General features: G+C 33.4%; 1 long non-coding RNA gene across 1 annotated transcript; it reads left to right on the forward strand.

The window, feature by feature from the left end:
- The first annotated feature begins 4,512 nt into the window (after nt 1-4,512).
- Nucleotides 4,513-6,387, forward strand: LOC107003372. Its single transcript, XR_001454650.2, has 2 exons — nt 4,513-4,862; nt 6,154-6,387. It is a non-coding gene; the product is annotated as an uncharacterized LOC107003372 (long non-coding RNA).
- Nucleotides 6,388-12,393: the final 6,006 nt, after the last annotated feature.

Consider the following 12,393-nt stretch of genomic DNA (forward strand, 5'->3'; position numbering starts at 1 on the left):
ATGAGGTTGGGATCGTTTCCACGAGGAAAATAGTTCAGACTTAACTTCAATCTATTATTACTACTATTTAGTCAATTATTTCTTTGGAAAGCAAAGACAATAAATGGGGGTTTTTTACTTCTAAATGAATGAAAATAACTATCTAAATTAAAGGAGACAACTAACAGTTTCTAATACTGGAGTTTAATCAATTAATAAAAGTAACTAGGGTTTACATGTTTCCCACAGGTTTCTAACTTGATAATTTTAACTATAACAATTCTTTCCTAGTATCTTGCGTGCAAAGTGATAAGTTATGTATTTCTAAATCCTTGGTCCGGCATTTACCCTATTAGATAATATACACTAAATCTATGTTGATAATTCTTTTCCTATTATCTACCTCCTTGGTCCGACAAGTAGCATTAAGGCGAGTTCTAAAGTTGGCCATCCGTTAAAAAGACTTCTAAGCGAAAGAATTATCAATACATGCAACACACTATTCTAGAATTGTTATTTTAGTTAAGTTTTACCTCATTATTCTCCTATGGTTCCCACAACCCTAGTTATGGAGTTTAGTTATATTCAAATATGTAATATAAGAATTCATGCACTTACTTCAATGAGAAAGAATAAAATCCAGAAGTTCACTTGATTAATCAACAAAAATCAGCAACAATCAATTACTGAAATTAATTGAAGACTAAAGATTCTCCAAAAGTGTAATAATAATCACAAAGTCTAATCCACAAAAGAAGCTCAAATAATCAAGAGTCTAACCCCAAAAACGAGGTTTTTCGAACTATTTATAAAAAACAAAAACCTAATTAATTAAGGACTCTATTTGCTGGAAATCTGTCAAAATGTGGCTGGGTCGACGGACCTCGCGAAGGATCGTCGTGGTCCGGGCCGTCATGGACTCCCTCATCCCATACTTGTACAATTTCTTCTGCTGCTCTCTTCATTACCCTCGACGGCAGGTATGACGGATCGTCACAGGCACAACAGCCCGTCGAGGGTCTCCATTCCAAAACACTTGAACTCTTGGAATTTGGGTACTGGGACTAGTTCTCTGATCTTCATGACGAACCAGCAGGACGGACCGTCATGGCTACGACGGTCCATCACACACTCCATAACCCCACACTTGGTCAGATTCCCCATCTTCCTTCAACAACTGCACTAAGATGCCACCTACGGACCATCACGAGCACGACGAACCGTCACAAGCTCCATAGGTGGTAATTTTCTGCATTTCTTGCTCAAAAAACCTCCGCATTCATCTTTAGACAGATTTCCTCCAAATAAAGAGAAACTTACGTAAAATTAATACAAAAAGGCTTTTAGACACACTAAACTTAAGGAAAAAGCATTAAAAATACCGTGAAACCACGGTATATCAAATTGTTATTAAACTTTTATTTTATTTCCGCACGTAATTAGGTGATTGAGTTTTAGGCTGACTTGTCTTGGTGGTATAAGAGTGCCATCACATCCATTTTTGGGTCGTATCAGTTCTAATTCGTTTACTAGGCTAAAATTGACCAAAACTACATAGTTTAGGGGTTAAAGACCTAACGACTTCTGACTTAAAATCTGTTGAAGTCATCGATGGGACTAATCAATGATTCGTGGACTAATTCACGATCCATCCTATTAGTCCGTTGATCGAATTCAGAGGATGGGTTTTGGGGTCCTGAGGGTCTCGACCTACGGATTGATCGACGATCGGTGGACTGATCCACGATCCATTTTCAGCTCGTTGATCAACATCAGTGATGGGTTTTGGGCGGTCCTGAGGTTCTCGACCTACGGACTGACCGATGGTCTATGGATTTATTCAAAATTCGTCATTTTAGTTCATCCATCGACTTTAGAGACCAAGTTGTGAGGCCTCGACCCACAGACCTAGACCACGGTCCGTGGGTCTTGCCTAGATGAATTTTTGGGCTAATTCTGTGCAGGGTTGCAGGTGGCCATCCAGGAAAAACCAGGATGGACCGTGGGTCACCCTACGGTCCACAGGTTGCACCTGTAACTTTTGAAAATCTGTTGGTTCGGTCTGTTTTCCGATACGGGGTGTTACATATATACTAGAGAAAATTACCCCGTGACACGGACGCAATATTATAAAAAATTGCAATTGTTATATATCTTTGTTAAAAAAACAAATCTATACATCTATATAAAGCTGGATTTTCATTCCGTTGATGTGGCATGCCCCAGTGATCAGGAAAATTATTTATTTATTTTCTGAGTTTTTTTTTCTATTTTCACACCTAAATTGATTCTAATTATACCGTTTGATTTCCTCACTTAAAGTCTATAATAATTCGTCTAATGATTGATTAAAGTTTAAGAAGGAGAAAATTTACCGTTTACAATTCCAATTTTAATTGTAATTAGCCCTTAACCGTTTCCTCACAATAAGGCTTTAATTTTTGGAGAAATCGTTTATCATTATAAATTCAGAATTAACGTTTTATCAACAGTCAAAATATTAAGGTCCTATAAAATCATACTTCATTAGTTAATTTCCAATAATCTTTTCTTTCTCGTTATAAATTTCTTTAGATTTCATAATTTGTTAATATTATTCTAATAGTTAATAGAAAAAAATGTCTAACTTTATATTGTCTAATTTGACAGGAAGTTCAAAATGTTTTGAAAAGATTTTTCCATCGAAATTATATTAATTTTTATGGAATATTGTGAAGGTGACTATACTATTATTTAATTTCCATTAATCTTTTCTTTCTCTTTATAAATTTCTTTAGATTTGATGATTTGCTAATACTATTCTAATAGTTAATAGAAAAGATGTCTAACTTTATATTGTCAAATTTGGTAGGAAGTTCAAACTGTTTTGAAAAGACCTTCTCATGAAAAATATATTAATTTTTATGGAATATTGTGAAGGTGAGAATAATGTATGAACTTTGGTTATCATGCAAAGTTACATAACGTCTTATAATTTATTTAAAAAAATTCTATATTGTATTTGGTATCAACATTGTAGCCTCATTATATATGGATGCAAGACTCCATTTGAAGTGAGCACTTCCTACTAAGGAGTTTTTACATACTCAAGATTTTACTATACAGCCGTTTAAGAGAGTAACCGTCTCTATCAATACACCTCATTGTTTCGTGTTTGCTTATAAGTTTTTGCCTCCGAATAAATGTAACTTTTTAGTTTTATTGTGAAACCTATGTTAATTCATCCGTGGAGTACCTTTTAGTTTGCTTATAAGTTCTTGCCTCAAAATAAAAGTAAGCACCATCGAGTGATACACCCAAGCATACATAACCTCTAACGACACGATCGAAATGTTGGATTAGAAGCTATTATAGACAAACCTCAAGATTGACAAAACTAGACTCGATGGTCCTCATATTGAATCACACATATCCAAAACATGATACTGAGGATGAGATAAATCTTAAGTCTATCGAAAAACTGTAAATTTCCATGGTAGATCTCTTTTAAACTCTCATAAACTAGTATACTTCAACTATCCCAACAACACCAAATCTTACATAACTGGAATGAACAAGTCTTACCAAGGATGCTACCCGACCATAGCGACAATCACAAAATCGATACACATGATTCACTATTAGAGACTCACCCATAGGAGCAAAAACACACACAGACGTAGAAAGTAAATCATGCTCTAAACCATGCCAAAATGAAATAGTTGTTCACATAAAAATGTGCATAACCAATGTCGAATAACTCTAGATACTCCTTCCATAGTGCTCATATCAAACATTTTTCATTCATCTAACTCTATCCCATTGACTTTCTAGCCACCCATAATTACCAATTTAGTTCCTATTATAATTGCACATACTTGGTTTATCGAAATTTCACTGAAGTCAACACTCTTAATATAAAAAAAGAACATCATAACCATACCACACCGATCATCTACCATACTCCCAAACCGTCATTAGTATTGTTGAATCCCAATTTTGACCAACCTTTACCATTTTTAGGAATGCTATTCGATTAAATACATATTTTAAATTTTATTTAAATTTTAGACTTTTTAGTCAATTTTGCATTGAAAAATATATATTTTCGTATGTTTACTTTATAAAATTATTGTACATATTAAGAAAATATTTTAAACATTATTAATGAATTTTGAATGTTTTAAAACATTAGTGATTTTCAATTATATAAAATATTTTAATATATGTGATATTTTAATTAAATAGTAATTCCTACATTTTCCTCAAAATTATTTAAAAATTAACCTATTTTGTTTCAATTTATTTAAATTCTAGCCTATCCAATTCCAATTTTATTTCAATTATAACCACCTTCTTCCTTTCAATTCTATCAAATTTCATTGCAATTTTAATCATTCTACATCCAACCCAATCTGATTTTAAAATGCCATCTTTTAATCTCATCCACTCATTTATATAATTAAATTCTAATCGAATCATAACCCCTCATCTCTTCTAAAATCAATGGTCCAGATTTAATCTACCTATTTTAACCTAAAAGACTCTAATCCCTAAAATAATTCTCAATCTCTTCTCCCTCCCTCAGATCAGCCGCCTCTCTCTCTCTCCCAACTCCACCAGCGACTTCCATCTTCTCCGGCTCCTCTCTTACGCCAGGCTGCCTCCCCCTCGCTATTCTCTTCTCCTTCCCTCGACCCCTCTCTCTTTTCCCTCTTCGCTTTCTCTCTTTCTTTCAGGCGAGGACCACCAGCTCTTCTTTCCAGCAACAGTGAGCTGCAACAACCAGCAGCAGTGGCCATCTTCCAGGCAGCCTGCAACAGCAAGAAGCAGCCACGCGAGGACGAGAGATTTCAGCAACCAGTAGATCTGCGACAGCAACAGCCATGAGCAGCTTCGGCGAGGTACGGAATGCTCGAAACTTGCACAAGGCGGGTCTTGATAGATCCGTCTAGGTTCGTCTTTGTTTAATTATTGGTTATCTTCTAAAAATTAGCTTATTTTTATATATGATTTTATGATATTCTCATCAATAATAGTTGTTAATCTTCTTCTAATCATGAATGTTAAGACCCTATGAACATTTGCTCTTTATACTTTGCTAATTGCATATTTGGGTTGATGCAAATATTTGCTCATATTGCCATCATTTTATTATATGTTTGCATGTTTGTGTTCTTGTTAAACGAGTATTAATATCTAATTTTCTGTGATTTTGAAAGGACCTTCAACTAAGTTTTTCTATTGATTATTTTTTTTACTTTAATTTTGTGCATTCTCTGTTAATTGTAAAGGGTTTCTGCAAGAATTGAATAAGTTGATTGGTGATTCCTCTAATTGCACATGAACATATTTCTCCTTCGCAATTATGGGTGGTTACTAATCCATCCTTCTTGCTTTAATTTTAAAAAAAGATAGACATATTTTACATGGTAAAAATATATATTTGATGGTTGATAAAAAATTGATTGATTCACATTTTTATTTGACTAATATTTATTTATTCATAACATTATGAGAAAGTATATATATAATTTATATGTGCATATTTCTTTCGTTACATGCTTTTATATTGCATTAATTGGATATCCTTAATTGTTTATTTGTTTGTCTTAAATAAATTAAAGTACATTTTTACTTGCTTTATTTTGGTAAAATTGTGAATTATTATGGTAAAATATTTCATTGATTTGGTAATGTTTTATCTAAGGAAAATATATTATAATTGTCCTCATAATTTATTCCCTTTCTTTAGTGTTGTGCTCTCTCATCTAGTATATAAGCATGCCCTCTTTCATTCTTTGAGATACTTGAACACACTCTCGCATCTTCATATTCACTCACTTTCTTTCAAGTTCTCATTACTCATTCACTCACTTTCATCACAAGTTCTCTCACTCTCTTATTGTTTTTTTTGAAATACTTTAAATTCTTTAAAAGAAGTAAGAACTCTAGTAAAGCTTTGAATCATCTTTTGGGATGTTTATTGTTGTGTTGTTGTTGTCGATCGAAAATCTTACTTAATACTTCATTGTTGATGTTTCTTTTCTGCATAACTAGTTAGTGTTCTTAATTAACATTTACACTTGTTTTGCATTCATACATTTATGGAAGTTTGTTGTTCTATTCTTTTCTATATGTGTTAAATAAATGCATGTGTGTCTCACTGTTTCTAAAATATGACTACTTGTGTAGTGTATTTGCTTGCTTTGACAGGTTTCAAACTTGAAGTTCAAGTTGAAGATTAGCTATGAGAAGAGATTACCTTATTTAATTTATGTATTTGAATCTATATTTTCTTATTTGTTCATTTGATTTTTGTAATATTTGTATGACTCTTAACTCTATGATATACTTGGGAATCTATATATATGATATACTTGGGGATCATCTAAGGGGAGGGAGAATTACATGCTAATTTGTCGTTTATTTGCAAACTCATTTAGAAACTATGTCTATAGGATTTAAATAATAAGGATAGATATCATGCTCATAAGACTTAACTAACAAAGTCAAGGTTAATTAATTTTAATTATTCTTGCATGTTTCAACCACTTAAGCTTCTTTGCTGATTAATCAAGTTCTATTTAATCTTAAATTGCTAATAGAATTACCATACTTAATCTTGTTTTCTATGTTAATTTTGTTAATTGATTAATGATGAACTAGTCACCATTTTGCGAGTTTTTTTAATAATATTAATTTTCTGCATGCTCAATGATTTTATTTAATGACTTTAAATTTGTTAATTAGGCTTCAAATAATTAGATTCTAATAAGTTTTGAATGTTAAAGTCAAATTCGAATAATTTAGTAGGTTCATCGGTTAGATGTTAAAAAAATGTCAAAATATTTCAACATTGTTTTATCACGTAGAAATCATGCTTTAGGATTAAATGTTTTTTTTTATTTATATGATTTGGAGGTAAAAAATCATGCCTATATCTGTTGTTCTATTCCAAACACCTAAAAATCATGTTTACAGGCTTGTAAATAATTTTCAGCATATCCATAATGAAGATAAAATCCGTTGTGCATATTTTGTCACTTTTAAATTAGCTAATATTATTAATTAGTAATCTGGTTTGGTCTCTTGAAGTAATTTCCGCACTTATGATGCAATATGTTAATATTTAAAATAATAATATTAATAAAAAGAAAAGCATTGGTTGCATTTACCAAAAGAAAAGCATTGGTTGCATTTACCAAATTGTTTGACGTTTAAATAAATATATTTCATAGTGAAATCTTTGCATTTAATATATTGGCTACATTAATGTTCTACTAGTTTTTCTTTTTATAAAGCTATACAACATGTTTTTTTAGTCATTGTTCAATCGTCCTTTCAAACTTGGGATTGATTATGACATTTGATTTTTAAAAAATATAAACTAAAGCTCTATCTCCTAACCTATCGTTAATGGGAAAGTCAAAGGAATTTACGTGGTCTAATTTCAATTTTTAAATCAAGCCGATGCGTCCCTAGGATTACCACACACCATGATTTTTAAAGAGGGATTATGTGTATTTATATGTAAATATTTATGTTCTTATATTTAAACTAAGTATTTTAAATTATTTTCAAAAAATATAAACTATTATTAATTTTTCTAAGATCGACCTCAAATCAAAATTGTTTCTACGGTTATCGAGCACGATTTTCAATATCGTGGCATCATCCCTATAAAGAAACAAAAAAATTTTTAAAATAAAAATTCTATTCAAAACTTGCTCAATTTTTCAAAAATTTATTTTTGCACATCTTATTCTTGTTTAGTGTAGCATAATAAATTACGTCAAATTATTTGTATATCTATTTGTGCATATTCTGGCTTCTTTTTTATCTCTTCATTAATTGCTTAATATTTGATAAATATTTGTTTATCACATAGACCTAATGCTCAAATAATAAATAATTGAAGTAACCTTAATTGTTTAGTAATTTATTTGGGGTAGCTTAAAATAAAATAATAAAATTATTGGCTTATCTATTTGTCTATTTTTCTGTCTCCTCGCTTATCTTTATTTAATTGATTAGTATTTGTTGTCTTTATTATTTTTATCACCTTTTCGCATGCTTAAATAATTAATTAAAGTAATAATATGAGATACTTGTTCATGTTGTTGTTATATCACATAGTCTCGCATGTTAAATTAAATAAAAATGATCTTAATTGTTTAATATTGCTATAACCTAGCCTTGCATGTTTAAGCTAATAAACTAATAAAATAGTTTTAATTGTTTAGTATTTGGTATCACCTCTAGCATATTAAATATTAATAATAATGAAGTGACCTTAATTACTACTTGTAACCCCCACATAAATTGAATGAGAACTGTCAGGGACCCACATTTGTGGACCTCGAGCGTCGACTAACACCTTCCCCTCGAGGTAATTTGAACCCTTACCCTGATCTCTGGTTCGTTGACATTAGCTAGACTTAGTTAGGTTAGATAAGTGCCCTAACGTGCCTTAATTCTTTAGGTGGCGACTCTTCAAAATCCAATCCTAAAAGAGTTGTTAGGTCGTGCATAAAATCCGTTTTGCGTAAAAAATGTGGCGCGACAAGTATCAAAGCATTCTTATCAAATACATATCAGAACTATCGTCATATCCCTTTCTATTAAGCATTTCATGACAATTACGAGTCTCAAACAAGACTAATAACACTAATTTCAAATTTGATATTACCTTTTCAAAGAGATAAAACTATTAAATAACAACCAAAGTCAACTCCACATCACTTTCCAATACCATGCTTTAGCTGCCGTTCTAAACCATCACATATATCATGCCAACACATAAGGAAATTCTCGATCACTCAAATTATTTCGTATACAATAATCTCATAATCTCTATTCACCATCAAATGTCTATGTAACGCATCTTAACATTCTATGTAGTCCCTTAAATAGAGCAGTATTAACCCAACTCTAAATTATTAATAACTATATAGAATTATATCTAACTTTGTAAATCATTCTTAAGTCATCTATCATGAGCAATCTAACCCACATAAAACACTAAATTCTCCATACCTCACTTTTGGTCACCAAAACAAAAACTTAGTCTTTATAAAAGAAAATGATACACTCCTAGTAAGTTTGTACCAAACTAGTTTACATCTCACAGTCATATCAAAACTCATAGGTAAGAAAAAGTTAATGCAATCTTAAACTACACCCCAAGGGTTTATACGAGACTTCACTTCTCAAATTCTTCTCATGTTGCAAAATTCTTAATTTCTCGACCCTTATTCTCTAGCTCGCTTACTGATCTCATCCTTTTACCAACAAACCATAACATTTTACCTTATTCTCTAAACCAACACTTCTCCGTGAAACCTTTCCTTTTGTTCCTTAAAACAAATCAAATGTAACAAACTTTATGACAAACACCATGCATAAGTCCGTCCAAATGCCTAACACTCGAAGCGATAGATCATTTCTTATCTTTCCATCCATTTCTTAGACAAAAATTGTGATGACCCAGAAGGTCTTTTTTGGTAATTTAAATATCCGTCTAACTTGAGTGGATTAATTAATGAGTAATTATATATAAATGACTTAACTGATAGTTAATGGATTAAAGTGATAATTTATAGAAAATTCTTACCACTAGGCCCATGTATTAAAAATAAGTTAGTGGGTTTGTCAGTTTTAATAAACAATTAAATTTGAAAAAAAAAATAGGGGGGAGAGTCAGAAAACCAGGAAGAATACAGAAGCGGCATCATCGTTCCAGGTAACCTTAAGCATAACTTTATTGTTTGAGATGGTGGCTGCATATATGTATACATATTACTATTATATTAAATAAAAGAAAAAAGAAAAAAAATGAATGGGGCAGTCATTCAACGTGACTTTCTCGGAAAAATAAAAAATAAAAAATAAAAAAAAATAAAAGAAAAAGAAAGAATGGGGCAAATATTGTTAGGGATATATTTTGTTGTTAATGGCAGCCAATGATTGGTCATAATAGCCAATCATTGGGCTGCAATACAAGGTGTCAGGCAGAAGGAAAAAGAAAAAAAAAATCAGTTCTACGTTAGTACTGTTCTAGTAAAATTATTGGTGTAAATTTTATATTTTGGTCATTATGATTCAAGTTTTGATAGGTTGGTATGTGTAATTAAATATTATATGTACAGTACTAAGTGAATATCATTAGAATTATGATATTGGGAAGGAATTAATTGGAATTTAATCCTAGGTTTGAAACTTCAAAATCTATGATAGTTGAAATGTTAATTGACATCAAGAATTACAAACTTGATTATAAATGTGGGTGAATTTTTAGGTCAAGGTTAAACACATAAAAGTGAGAGTGTTGATACTTTTTAAACTTTATTGTTAATATATATACTTGCATAGATTGCATTGATTTGGAAGCTCAACGGAAAGGGAAGGCTCAAGTCCAAGAGTGATTATTCGATTGGCTAAGGCAAGCGGAATTCTAAACTCTTGTTAAGCATATGAAATTCGTGTATTTCCTTGTGTGGTGTTGAGAATGATTTGGAGACTTATTGCTTATTTGTTGGTGTTGTATTCCTTGTTACAAATTGTGTTTTGTTATCAAAATGACTATATCCTCATTTTTATTTTAGTATGTAATTCACACTGCATCATAACATGGTTGTGATAAGAGTTATGTGATATGATGATGTACCATTTCGAGGGTCGTATCGCACGCCACGATGGATATTATATTTCGAGGGACGTATCGCGCGCCGCGATGATTACTATTATCGAGGGTCGTGTCGTGCGCCGCGATAGATGCATGGACAGATATGTCCCCCATGGGTCCCGAACTGAAAGACAGCGGGTGGGTATCGTTAAGAAAGACATGCATCACTATATTTGACATTGCATCTCATGGCATTGCACATTTTATTATTGATGAACTTGAACACGTGTTTTGCTGATCTTGTGAGTGTTTCTCTGTGAAGCTTGTGACTGTTGAATATTGAGTTGTTATTGAGAATGTGTAAACTGATAGAGTGGTTATTGAGTTGTGTGTTTAGCAAACTGTAAACTGTTAGGCTGTAGCGTGGAGGTTTAGATAGGGTGTAAGGAGTACACGTATTTTGTTCACTTAACTTGTGTTTAGAGGTTTGCTTGTTGGGTACCGCGTGGTTTGGTACTCACCCCTTGCTTCTACAAATTTTTGTAGGTTACGAGCCCGGATCTTCGTGATACCTGTCATTCTTTTCGTGTCCGAGGCATCTTGTGGAGGGTTGTGAGGTAGCGGCTTGTCATCTCAGCGAAATTTCGTACTCCAGTTTATGACTTTGTTTTACTTGAAAGACAACTTCATTTAGACTTCTATTTTATTTCAATTCTAATATTTACATTAGAGGCTTGTGCACGTGACAACCTGATTTTGGGGATTGAATTAATATGACTTGGTTTCATAATAGGAATTGTTGTTGGATTGTCATTTACTTCCGCACTTTTTTAGATGTTGGGTTTTAGGCTGACTTGTCTTGGTGGGATAAGACGAGTGCCATTACACCCATTTTTGGGTCGTGACAAAATGGTATCAGAGCCCCAGGTTCATAGGTCTCACGTGTATACAAGCCGAGTCTACGTAGAGTCTCAAGGATCAGTACGGAGACGTCTGTACTCATCTCTGAGAGACTATAAAGATTATTAGGAAACTTCCTTTTGTTCATTCTTTCTTATCGTGCGTAGTTACCTTCATTAGTACTGAGTTGTTGTATACTCTTTTGACAGATGACGAGGAATAGAACTAATGTTACTGGTGGTAGAGCGGAGGCACTTCCCGAGGCAGTTGTTGAGGCCCCAGCTAAGGGTAGGGGTAGAGCTCGAGCTAAAGGTCGTACTAGTGGTACGATAGTAGCCAGAGGTCGTGCACGGGGAGCAGCACCAGTGGGAGGTCGTGCTAGAGAGGTCTCTCCAGAGCCTCAGGTTGATGATAGAGAGAACCAGGTTCCTCCAGATCCTGTGGTCACCTTTTCTTCAGGATACACTATTGAGGCTAGAGGGATTTTCTCAGGGTGGTGGTGCGACTACCACACCACATGACTCTCGTACTAGAGAAGGGGCTCAGACCCAAGAGCAGCAGCAAGCTCCAGTTGTTCATGATACGATAGGGCAGCTACCAGTGGATCCTGCAGTTCAGAATGATGTTGCACCTGCAGTTGGGGGTCAAGTTGCACTGGTGGTTGTTCTGACAGAGGATGAGCAGCGTAGGTATGAGAGATTTCGAAAGATGGATCCACCTCAGTTTCAGGGTGGGAAGAGGGAGGATGCTCATGAGTTTCTAACTACCTGTCGAGAGTTACTAGAGGTGGTTGGATTAGCTGAGTCACATGGGGTTCGATATGCTACACTCCAGCTTCGTGGACCAGCGAGAGACTGGTGGAGGACTTATTCGGGGGTTTTGCCAGTTGGATCTCCTCGAGTGACTTG

The sequence above is a fragment of the Solanum pennellii genome, chromosome 11, assembly GCF_001406875.1.
Source record: "Solanum pennellii chromosome 11, SPENNV200".
In the NCBI taxonomy this organism is placed as follows: domain Eukaryota; kingdom Viridiplantae; phylum Streptophyta; class Magnoliopsida; order Solanales; family Solanaceae; genus Solanum; species Solanum pennellii.